Here is a 12,888-nt window from a genome sequence, read left to right as displayed (position 1 = left end):
AACCAAAAGAACCACGATCTTGAAGGACATGTTAAGAATCCCACATTGATAAAAGTGATGATCACATTTAAAAGATCTCGTACTAATTGAGATAATTGTCCTCATTTATATATCATAGATCACTTTCTTCTGTGACTTTTTTGTTTGGACACACCTTGCAATCTCAGCAGAATTTCTCTGCTATATAATTCAGCACTTTGTATGAAATTACTCTCTGTGGTTAAAAATCCATACGTCGCTCTTCCAACCCAAGACAAACTCAACTTAGTCAAACATGTTTTTTTTTTATATGTATAATAAATTTTCAATGGTAGAAAATAGAAATGTAAGGGACGGGGAAATTTTAAAATCTTAACCTTTCAACTCTCTCCATATACATGGCCTAGAAGACAAATATAAGAGTTAAAAGGCAATTTCAACTCCATAGTCTGAGGACAAAGACTAGGGTTTAGGAATAGGTCAATTCTCCACACAATTTGTTTGACTTGAATTATTAATTTCTTCCTATGTTTATATTTTTTGAAAATTATTCTTATAAGTAAGTATATATATTTTTGTTTTGTTAGCTAGTTTGTTAAAATATTTTTGAAATTTAAATCAGATTTTGAAAACTAAAAAAATAGTTTTAGAAACTTGTTTTTCGTTTTTAAATTTGACTAAGAATTTTGAAGTGTGTTTTAGGAAAGGTGAAAAGATGTAATAAACTAATGGTGAGAAAAGTACAAAGAATTTTCAAAAACCAAAATTGCTATTTACCAAAAAAAAAAAAAAACTAATCATTATTACCTGTTTTTTCATCTGTGTTCTTTGAGGTTTTCTTTCTTTTTTTCTTTTTTTTTTTTTAAGATACAAGAATCATTTCATTAGAAGTATGGGAGAAACATTAAAAAAGGACACTATATGAGAACACTCCAATTGAGAGAAATGGAAGAGATATCATAATTACAAAAAATGGTAGATTTAGAACACCATGTTGATGCAAGAACCATAATATTATTATTTCTTTTAAAATAAAATTCTACCTGCAGAAATTTAAAAATATAAAATTAAAAAATTTTAAACATTTATGTAAATAAATTTTTAAAACAGCCTCATGTAAATATTATCTCTAATATCATCCCACAGAGGTCGACTTTGACGAATCCGTGAAGCACCTGCTGTTGCGCTCCAACCAAACGAGCCGAAGTATCGAGCCCACCACATTGCGCCAAAGAGTATTTCTTTACCGCTACAAGGATGGAATGAAGGCTTCTATATGTTCTTGGAGGGTTGATATTTTTTGTTTTTTAATTAATATCTATTATTTAGTTATATTGTTGGGCCGTGGTTGTTCAGCTTGACCCAAATTTTCTGTATTTGGAATTTGCTGTACTATTTTTTCTAGTTCTTTTCTTTTTTAAAAGATTTCATGTATTTTGGTGTTGCTATTGATCACAGGAATAAAATAGATAGATCTTCAAACTAGAGATAGATGGTGTTGTGTGTCATTTCTTCTCTCTTACTTATTTATTTATTAAATTTATCGTTGAAACTCTAACGGATTAAATTTATATGGTTGAAACTCTAGTTGGTTGGTTCGGTATCTTTTATGGGTTTGCTTTTTATGTAAGTTGAACTACCAATTAATTAAAATGTACAAAAATTATCGGAAGCCTAAGGTTAAATTATTTACAAATTAAAAAAAATGAACAAAAAACAACCAACCGCCAAAACTAATTAGAAACACAAAATGCAAAAATGAACTTTATAACAGTGGGGATAGCTCAGTTGGAAGAGCGTCAGACTGAAGATTTGAAGGTCACGTGTTCGATCCACGTTCACCGCATTTTTTAAAAACCCTTGTAATTCATGTGCAACATTATAGTAATCTCAAGACTGTGAAGTCGAAGCTGTCTTAATTTTTATATTTGTCATTTGGGGACCTTGTCACTGAATCATCATATAGCAGGAAGGGTTAATTAATTTCCATAATACAAAGTCGTGCTTTGAATTGAATGAAAATTTACATTAATTTTGTATCTAAAAAAGGAATGAAAATGAGAACTCATTGTTAAATAAAGTCAACCTTTCTTTTTTTAAGTATTAAACAAAGATAATCTAAAGGGGACAAAAAAGGGCATGAACACAGCAAAAAAGAAAAATGACATAAAAATCGAGAGAAATTTAGCTCCATAGGATAAATTTAATGTACAATTTAAAAATGTCGCAACTTTTTTATTTTATTAAATTAGAGTAGAAATTTGACTATTCTTAATATTTTTTTTCAACTAAATCTCCCTTTTTGTACCAAAAAAAAAAAAAGAAAACTAAATTTTCCCATATCCTTTCTAAACTTTTGAAAACTTTCTGTATAGTTTTTTAGCTCTCTTTTGTAGGTATGTTTCTCACCTACTAAATTATAAACTAATTTGATCGTTGAAAAGTAATTTTTAATTGTTATCAAACATTTAATGTTTAGGAAAAAAAAATTGGTCCTCCAAAATTATTTTGGAATTTAATCTAAAGACAGTCTAAATATTATATTTAAGATATGATAAAGATCGGCATGTCATGCGAGAAACATTTAATTATTGATTAGTGTGTGACCTTTTTTTTTTTTTTTTTTTAACTTTTTGATCAATATTAGTGTGTGACTTAGGTTCTGTTTATTTGAATTAAATAAACTTTTATGGACTTGGCTTCTCAATTGACAAAACTTAAATTATGTTGACAAATTAAACCAATTGATATTTTGACCAAGTTTAAGCTAAGTTGAGTTGGTCGTCTTCCTGTTTGTGAATTTCATCTTGATAATACAATATAAAGTAATTTTCATCCTGATAATATAACATAAAGTAATTTTCATGTCCTAATAATATAATATAAAAGTAATTTTATGTGAAATCTTTGAGTTTACATTGAATGACATTTTAATGATGCGTAGTTATAAACTAATTGTTGGTAGCTCAAATGACCATAATTAGATACGGGATCTAACACAATTCAACCACTTAAAATATTTAAGTCGTTATTCAAGTCATTTACTCAAATTTTTATTTAAAAAAGATTAGGCTAGATGTTAAAATTTGAAACCCTTATTTACGTATTTACGAACATATATTTTTTTTCATCTTAAAAAAAAAATCACACAGTTATTCAAAAAGTATGTGAAAAACCTATCGAATAAAGAAATTAAGCGAAAAGCAACCACTATCAAGTTCCAAAGAGAGAACCTGCTCAATCCTCTCTAAAAAAAAAAGTGGGGAGGGGTGGCTAGCAGCCTACTCCCCTCCTCTCTTCTCCTCTTCGTGGAAGGGGTGCATTTTCTCTCAATTCTCTGCCTGAGTTTTTTCAGAGGGTATTTTCTCTCTACTTTGTTCTGGTTCTACCGTGGTCTTTTTAGAAGTAGTATAGATCTAAATATAATAGAGATCTCTTTTGTTGTTGTGGTGGCGATTTTCAGGGATGATCTTTCTTCCCTTTTGGTTTCTGTGATGGTAGACGATGGTCGGGTGTTAGGGATCTCCTCGTTGGATGTTGACCATGTTGGTGTGGCTGACAAAATCAAAACCAACATTGTTATATATGGTCCGTGGCTTAGTCATTTGGGCATTTTGAAGAGTTATCAAGCACAGAATTTGAGAGGGCACTTGCCTCTGATCTCTTGGCCGGATGACTCTTCATCTCCGTTTCATCTTGGTACAGAGAACATCCATGGTCCGAGGGCAAGGAAGATGGAGCAGAAGGTGGGCAATGACAGAGGTGCAGCGACAATCGGTTCAAAATACCGTTTTGGAATTTGGAGAGTCTATCAGTCTTAATTGTATTAAGATTTCAGACCAGCCTGATGGAGAATAAGACAACTTTGAAGACAATTATTTCTCTTCCAATTGTGAATAGGGATGTCTTAATTGACAAGATACCTCAATTAATTAAGAATTCTCCCCCGACGACTTTTTAGAAGATCTTCAGTGGGCTAAAATTTGTTCATATTCCTAGTTTTTTGAATAGACAAGCCGTTTTATTGGCCAAATGTGTCATTTTTTTATCATTTCTATGTGACAATTGTTTTTCTTCATGGATTGTGATGGTGATGTGTACTCGTCACAATTCTTCAGATGTAACCCTTAGTGGTATTATTTCTATTTAAGTAGTGTTTCTTTGTTTCAAAAAAGTTTCAAAGAGAGATAATAAAAATGTCGAAAAAAATGTCGATTTAAACGAGCAAGAAGAAGAGCTGATATTTTAGTGTATAAACGAGACACTAATCAAGAAACTTTAGTGAATTTCCTCAACCATAAGAACCAAATGATTGAATGAATCAAACCATTACACTAGACCGCATCTACAAACATATCTACTACACTGACAATAATGTAACCTTTTAGCACATAAAAAAATTATACACTTGACATTTATTTTACTATAAATGAAGAGTTCAAACAACTAAAAAAAGAAAGAAAAAAAAATTATTCAACGAAATAAAATAAAAAAGATATATCCACATGTAATTTTCTTTCCTCGAGGAAAAGAGACATATCTTCAACAAACGATTTTCACTGCCTTGCATTATCTCTACACATATATTCAATCAAACTTTTGGTTAAGCTTCTTACCTCGTCAAAAAACAACCTTCTCTAAAAAAATTTCTACCTTATATTTAAAAACTATTATTAAAATTAAAACATATAATATTAAAAATCTAATCCCTATATAAAGAGGTGGAGAGTTATAGTTTGTGAGAGTAAAAATTAGATTGCAAATTAGAAATGGGGTGTTCAATGGCCAATCTAGTTTTTGTTATTTTGGTAGCATCCGTGGCTCTAAGCCTGCCGTCTACAACCACCGCAAGCGCCGCCGTGGACCCTTCTAAAAGGTCCCTTTTCCTGCCGCCGCCGCCAGTACACCAAAAACCATTACTCCGCCCTGTGAGAGTAAGCCATAAACGCAAGCCGGCCTCAGCTCGTGAAAATGGAGACGATGTATCTGAAACACCAATATCATCGAAGGATCCCGTGGGAAGGAAACCTTGGCCAAAGAAATTCGTCGACAAATCCCCACCACCTCCATTTTAGTGCCAAAAAATAAGTGCTTTCACGCCTTTCAAGTAATATCACCGCAAAAAGAAGCTTGTCTTAGTTCTAAATTATAATGTTGCTATCTTTCGTTCAGAAACCAGATGCTATTTTAACATAATTTTGTAATATAAAGTAAGATATCGAAAATAATAATATGTACCCTGAGGTATCGAAAACGAGGACCATTTGGTATCTAGTCGACAAAACATCAGAAAACATGAATTTTGAAAAATGTGGGTAAAAATCAATATTGCACACGCTTCTTAACGTGGGCTTAGTTTGGAATTTGTAGACCGACCAACATAGTGCTAAACTAACTATACCTTAATTATGAGTATTGATATACTAATGTTATAGCTACTCTATATAAATATTGATATATCTAATATGTACCTATTTAATATACCGTATTGATATAGTTGATTTGAAATAGTATTTATAGGTTGATTGATATATTATTAATATATCTTAAATCTGGAATAACTAAAAAAATTGAAAATCAAATTTCAAATAATTTTTTCTGTAGTATTCTTAAAATAAGACAGTCTTGGAAATATTTTGATCTGAAAGTGTTTCATCTTGTTAGAATTCATTAGTGACCACGGCATCAACAAGTATGTTACCAATTTGAAGTTGAAAGTTATGGCTCATATTTGAAGTCTTTCAGCAGTTTATATCCAAGTCCTTTTAAGTAAATCCAAACTGATGAGCTACATTCTAAATTTAGTAATTGTGATTTTGTGGTTTTAAGAACCATCATGTATTGGAGGAGACTATCAAGTATATAATGTGGTTGTCAATTTTAGGCTGCTAGATTTAAAAAAGAATCTACAGAAGTATTTTGAATTTATATGTTAATTAACATTCAATGGTTAACAAAACTATCTTGAATTTATAACCAATGATTAATATGGGGCATGAAAATTTTTTAATCAGTATCCAACTATTACCCGACAGCAACCTTATTCAATCATTTTTCTATGTTTTTTTTTCTGTTGTTAAGACCCCACAATAGAAAAGGAAGAAAGAAATTCTGAAATTTTCCTTTCAGTGAGAAAATCATTTTGAAATTTTTTATAAATAATATACTAAATAGATCATTATTACTTCGAAATATTTTCGAAAGCTATATATGTATAAATGGGGAGTCAAAGTTTTGCTCCCTTGTACCTAGAGGTATATGCGTCCGTCCTAAAGTTCGGATTCGAGAGACATTAAAAGTTTTTATATTAAGCTTACCAAAGGATTAAACAGAGACTCCAAATCTTATCAATTGAGTTGTCCTTGAGCTTTTACACAACAACACCTTGCCTTGTATGGCCTTACATTTATATTTCTTCATTATATTTCTGAAAATCTAAATGTTATACACATAAACTCAAAATTTCAGTTGAAATTTACTTTATATTAAATTATCAAAACGTCACATTCTCAAACAAAAGGCTCACCGAACTTAAACTTTGTCAAACCACTTTGTTTAATTTGTCAACATAATTAGTTTTGTTAATTAAGAAATCACCTTCATGCAATTTAATTAATTAAAATAGAAAGAACTCGGTCACACACTAACAAGGTGGAAAATAATTAAGTTTTTATATTGCTTTTCTAGCACAGTTGGAAAAATTCAATCCTCCATCTCTGCGTTGGTTGTATTTAAAATTAAAAAAATATATATATATACATACACACACATGGAATAACATAGTTTCTTTCATTACAACTACCGTTTGAATTTGTATATTGGAATTATATGTAGACTCAAAGTAAGTCATATCAATATTTTGTAAGCTAATATTAATTACAGGCGTAAGCAGTTCAGTCCACCTCGATTTTATAGTCAAACCAAAATCGAATTGATGATAAATATCTTATTATTGAAAAATCAAACCGAACCGGTATGTAGTTTAAAGCCGAGCCGCTGACGCCACCAAATTGGTCCGAACTAAAAAATCTTAAAAGAAAAATTCAGCGAATTGAATTAGACCCAAATAAATTACATCTATCCGACACCGGAATCTGTTGAATCTCAACGAAAATTTGAAGCTACATCAATTAAGCAGAAAATGAAGGGTGGAAAAAAAAAACAAATTTATCATTATAACAAGTGGAAATTATTTATTGCGATGAAGCTAATTAATTAATTCAGAAGGCAGGAGGTGGTGTTCGTTTAGACATGAAATTGCGCGGCCACTGAAACTTCGGCGGCGGCGGTGACGCCATGGGAGGCGGAGGTGGTGACTTGTAAACCGGGCGTGGCATTCTGAGAGGCGGCGGAGGAGGAGAGTGAAGGGAGATTGCGGCGGCGGCGGACGACGGAAAAGTTAGAGAAGAAAAGAATAGTAATAAAGAAACAAAGAGAAGAGTGGAAATTGAAGACTCCATTTTAATTTTAGTTTTCATTTTGGTGTTGAAGAATGAAGAGAAGAGCTTCATTCATTTATAGGCTTATTCCGCGTATAATAATTCAAACTTCCTTTTTGGTCCAACGCTGCATTGGCCCCGACCGCTACCACTCTTATTCAAAGTCTTATCCCAAGCCATTAAATTTTGTCCACATCAATCTCTATAGGCACGATATATAGAGAGAGTGAATCGATATTTTTATCGATAAAAATTGTTAAAAAAATAATAACAATATAAGATTTAACTTTATTTAAACGAGTAATATTTATTTGTTAATTTAAATAATTTTTATAATTTCTTTTTATTTTTATAATTTTTCTAAAAATACTAGTTGATTTATCCGCTGCCCTTTCACAACAGCTCTAGGGTATCATCTTTTTTTTTTTTGGGATTTTTCAAAAAGTTCTCATGTTCCCTGCATAAATAGAACTTTTCATCAGAGAAAATATGTCCTTCCTGCTTACAAAACTAGCGTAATATATATTGTGGTGCAATACTTTTGGTTCTCCTCTGTATCACACTTGACTAGTGAGAAACAACAAACCTTCACCGATTCCACAAAATCTTTTTCAGACATTTGGGAGGCTATCAGGATTTCTACTCTTGGTCATGAAAAACCCTTTCTGTAATTATGATGTAACTCACTTTTATATCAGGCCCTCTTTTTTTTCTCTATAAAAAATATATATATATATGAAAAATTGATCAAACGGAGATCTTTAAAATTTTAAATTTTAAATAAAAAAATCATTTTGTAAAGTTAAAAAATTGATGGGATAAAGATGGTCTTATTTTATTTGCAACCACCGATATTGACTTCGTGAGCTGAATAATTGAACCTCCATAATTCCCTGTTTTGTTTGCATCTCACCCTTCTCTCTCCCTTCGCCTTTTACTCTTTCAAAATAATAATAATAATAACAATAATAATAATAAATCTTAAGAACAAGCCCAGATGGAAGATAGTTCTCGTTTCGAAGGATGCATTTTGATGGGGAAGAATCTCCATTTTACATTTGCTAAATTGATAATAAAAATAAAAAAAGAAAAGAAAAGAAATTATCACTTTCTAATTCAACTTGAATATATATTCTTCGACTGATTAGAGCATATAATTATTCCAACTAAGAAAATAAAAAAAATCAACCGTCTAGTAGATAAAATATCTCTTACCATCCGAAATATCTTCAACAACCCAAAGAAAGAAAAAGAAAGAAAATCGATAACATGTTCCACAAAGATGAAACAAAGCTAATTAATTTAGCTAATTACATGATGCAAATTAAAGAGAGTAAGAGTAGTAGTATTAGAAAGGAGGTGGAGGTGCTTTACGGGTGTACCTTGGTGGCCATGGCTTCTTAGGCGGCGGAGGCGGCGGCGGTGAACCCTGCCTGCAGTTGGCCGGAGGAGGATAGGGATGATAAGGAAGTATCGGCGGTGGAGATGGTTGAATATTCACGTAGTGTGTAGTTAATTTTGATGCCAGATCTGAAGAGACGAATGTTGCAATGATAAGGAAGAAAAATAGGTGAGAGGTCAATATTGCACGTCTCATTCTCTCCAATTCCAGGATAGACTTTTGGATCTGGCTTTCAAGGACTATATTACCCAAAAAAAAAAAAAATTAGCGAGGTGCTGGTTAGCATTCATTTAATTGATTGTTATTAAAAAAAATTTTAATGTTAGAGAGAAAATAATGCGTAAATATCCATCGGAAAAAGTGACTTCATTGATGTGGTGAGAAACATACATAAAAAAAAGGAGGCTTATATAAAAGCACTCCAATTAAGAGATATAGTAGATGTATCGTAAGTACAAAAAGGATTGGATTTTGTAGACTAAAGAGAAGCAGTGACTTGATGTCCTCCCAAATGTTGGTTGTAGTCTTCGAAAAACCTGTAAATGTTCGGTGATTTCTTTCTAACCAAGTATGCCAAAGAATAGCACTTATAGCATTGCTCCATAATACAGACTTCTGGTTAGAGAGAGGAATGCTAAGGTTTTCTGTGATGAATAAATCGACTTGGCAAGGAATCGCACTTTGGACCTGAAAAATGTAGAAGAGACGATGCCATAAACTTGCAGTAAAAGGGCAATGAAGGAAAATATGGTCCAAAGTTTCAGATGCCGATTTGCATAGTGGACACCAACTGGGACTGATGTATATATGTGGAAGGCGATTTTGAAGCTTGTCCTGTGTGTTTAGAGCTCGATGAAGAATACACCAAAGAAAAAATTTACACTTCTTCGGGATGAGTAAATTCCATAAGGTGGAGAAGAAGTTCTGGTGGTGGGGATGAGAGATAATCTTGGGTTGAAGGCAGCCTTTAATTGACTTCACTGAAAAAAGACCATCAATGAAAAGAGTCCATTTGGGAGAATCTTTCCCATGAAAATTCACAATTAATCAGACAAGTTGATAATAGTTCTTCTTTTGTTGACTCAATTATAATCAAATCCTTCAATTTATTGTGTCTATTTTTTAAAAAGATATTGTACTTAAATTACAATCTAATACACCTCTAAATTTTTAGGAATATATTTAATTATGGAAAAAACTTCGGAAGATTCAAACTCATCCTAAAATTTTGTATAGTCTAATAGCATATGACCCTACAGGAATTATACAAAATTGAAAAAAATATATATTTATCTATATATTACTTGATCATGCAGGATTGAACTTTTTCTAAATCTCCGTGAGAAGTTTTTTCCTTTAATTATTTTGTCACGTACATACTTGTAATTTTTTAATAATTGTAAAGTTCATGGACCAATCATTAATGGTAGATGATGTGATGGTTGGTCAAAATTTGAATCTTGTTTAATTGCTCCGACCGACACAATTTGACAAATTATAAAAGGAGTTTTACGTGAAAAAAAAAAAAAAAAAGTTTCTACCTGATAAATACTAAATGTTGCATTAATAAAAGTAGAATAATTCATGTGCTCTGTTGGTCTATTATTCAATTTTGAAGTTGATCATTATCTCTAGGTTTGGGGCTTCTAATTGAAAGCAGAACTTTAATTTTAATTTTATTAGTTATTAAACATATATTTATCTTTATTTTTTTAATAAACAAAAAAGAAACGACTATAAAATTTATTCTGAAAAATGAGAAATAATAAACGAAAACAAAAAATAGAAAACGAGATACATAAAACGGCTATCAACGGACTTTAATGATACAAATATATACTACTAGTGTTAGAAAGGAGGTGGGGGAGATTTATGAATCTTCTATGGCCACTGATACGGCCTCTTTGGAGGTGGTGGAGGTGATGACTTGAATCTGTAATATGTCTTTTGCGACGGTGTTGAGTCGTGGGGAAAGGCGTGGTAGATCGGAGGTGGCGGAAATCTAAAGGGATAATAAGGTACTATTGGCCTTCCCTGCAGCGACGGTGGCGGTAGCGGCGGTGATGTTTGTTGGTAAGGCTTCTTGGGTGGTGGTGGTGGGAATATAAAAGGGTAATAAGGGACTATGGGTCTGCCGGTGGAAAGTGGCGACGGCGACAGCGACGGAGGAGAGGGGTGGATGTATTGTAGTGCAGCAAACTTTGATGGCAGAACTGGAGAAACCAATGCCATGAGGAAGAACAGAACAAAAGGGGGCATTGCAATTGCAGACACCATTATTCTCTCTCCAATTCACAAGATTGATTTTAGATCTGCTTCAAATCTTGGCCTCCCACGCCCACATTATATATGAAAAATAAATACATTAAAAGGAAAAAAAAAAAGGTAACTTTCAATTTTGAATCTAATAAATTTCTATGTTTTAAATAGTTTTTAATTTTATATCTCGTTATTTTCGATTTTATATCTACAAGATCTTTGACTAACATTTTTTTAAAATTTACGAATTTATTATACACAAATATTAAAAGTTTAGAGAATTATATTAGACACAAATTTTAATTTTATGTAGAATAAATTGCTTAAATTTAAAAATATCAACTATATTATTAGTGATGATATATTGGACAAATTGATTTTTTTTAAAAGATACCAAAACCATTTTATTAGAAGTATGTGAGAAACATACATCAAAGAGGAGGCTATGAAAGCACTCCAATTAATTGAAATTTTTAAAATATGTTCCGCTCTTAAAGTTAAAAACTAAAATTTTAGAAGCTTATTATACACCTTTTATAATTTAGGAACTCATTGCTTACGAATTAAAAAGTTGAATTACTAAATTTATAATTTAACTTAAAAGAAAATAAAAACAAAAGCTTTTAAATAAGGAAGAAAAAAACAACTTGTATATTTACCCATACACAACTAGTTTGAAAATTCTCTCTTTTTTTTTGTTTCTTCTTTCTTTTTGAGACGGACAAGAAGAGCACTAAATTCTTGTCTCCATCTATAGCACATGTACAGTCAAATTTGTATAGCTAAATTAAGTAGAGGATTGGATTGATCAAATTAGTTTGAATTTTATTTGATTTCTCATGGCCAATTTATAACAGTATAAGTTTGACTTTAACAATTTGCTAAGTTATTGTAAATTTCACGATACATATTTCGATTTGGTCCAAGATTTTAGATGTGTCGATGGAAATGTCGAGGTCTCAATTTTATGAATATCGATAATGGATATTTCTGTAAAAGTAATAGAAATTACAAAATTAAAAAAATATTTAAATTAACAAATAAACATTTTTATGTTTCTAAATAAGTTAAAATAATTAATATTAATATTATGTATATATTAGTGACATTTTGTTGATATTTTTAATATTTTGTCGATTTTTTTATACGATGATGGAAATGTCGATTTACCCATCATATCGATGTCGAACCCATGAAAATATAGACATATCGATGGAAATATCAACGTATCGACGGATATTTAGAATCATGGTTTGGTCTCAATAATTTTAAAACTTTTACTTTAACTTTATAATTGGTTCTCTATAAATTTAATTTCAAAAATTTTAATTGAATGGTTATGATCCTAATGATTCGTAACTTATTTCCTAATATTTTCACTCAATCATAAACTATAATATTGTAAAATAATATAGTTAGCTAAACGGAAGACATCAATTCATCGTCACATAAAAACATAAAAAGATCTGTTATGTGATGATGAATTGATGTTTTCATGGTATGGCCTAATGGCTAACAAGGATCTATGTAAATAATAAAAGACTCAGAGGAAATTGATTCAAAACATGGATATCTACTGGTTAGTCAGACAATCAAATATAGTAGGGTAGGGTAAGGTAGAATAATCATGAGTAAGATTTTGGTGCAAAATATTGAATATGGAGAATAAATTTCAAGGGTATTAAATATATATGCCTCAAATAAGTTTTTCTTCTTTTTCTTTTTAAGCATATTTGAATTTCAATACCCATTTTTTGACTTATTATCCACTAGCCATGAGTCAATATGAATTGGATATGTCTGCATTAT

General features: G+C 31.1%; 1 long non-coding RNA gene and 1 other non-coding gene across 2 annotated transcripts; one reads left to right on the top strand and one right to left on the bottom strand.

The window, feature by feature from the left end:
• Positions 1-1,752: 1,752 nt before the first annotated feature.
• TRNAF-GAA (transfer RNA phenylalanine (anticodon GAA)) lies at positions 1,753-1,825 on the top strand. Its single transcript has one exon. It is a non-coding gene; the product is annotated as a tRNA-Phe (tRNA).
• Positions 1,826-7,009: 5,184 nt separating this feature from the next.
• Positions 7,010-11,359, bottom strand: LOC148212051 (uncharacterized). The gene is made up of 2 exons (XR_015790535.1): positions 8,801-11,359; positions 7,010-7,317 (listed from the first exon to the last, which is right to left on the bottom strand). It is a non-coding gene; the product is annotated as an uncharacterized LOC148212051 (long non-coding RNA).
• Positions 11,360-12,888: the final 1,529 nt, after the last annotated feature.

This window comes from Momordica charantia (assembly GCF_013281855.1).
Source record: "Momordica charantia cultivar OHB3-1 chromosome 4 unlocalized genomic scaffold, Mcharantia_2.0 BLBB01000004.1, whole genome shotgun sequence".
Taxonomy (NCBI): domain Eukaryota; kingdom Viridiplantae; phylum Streptophyta; class Magnoliopsida; order Cucurbitales; family Cucurbitaceae; genus Momordica; species Momordica charantia.
This window is presented reverse-complemented; position numbering and strand designations above follow the sequence as displayed.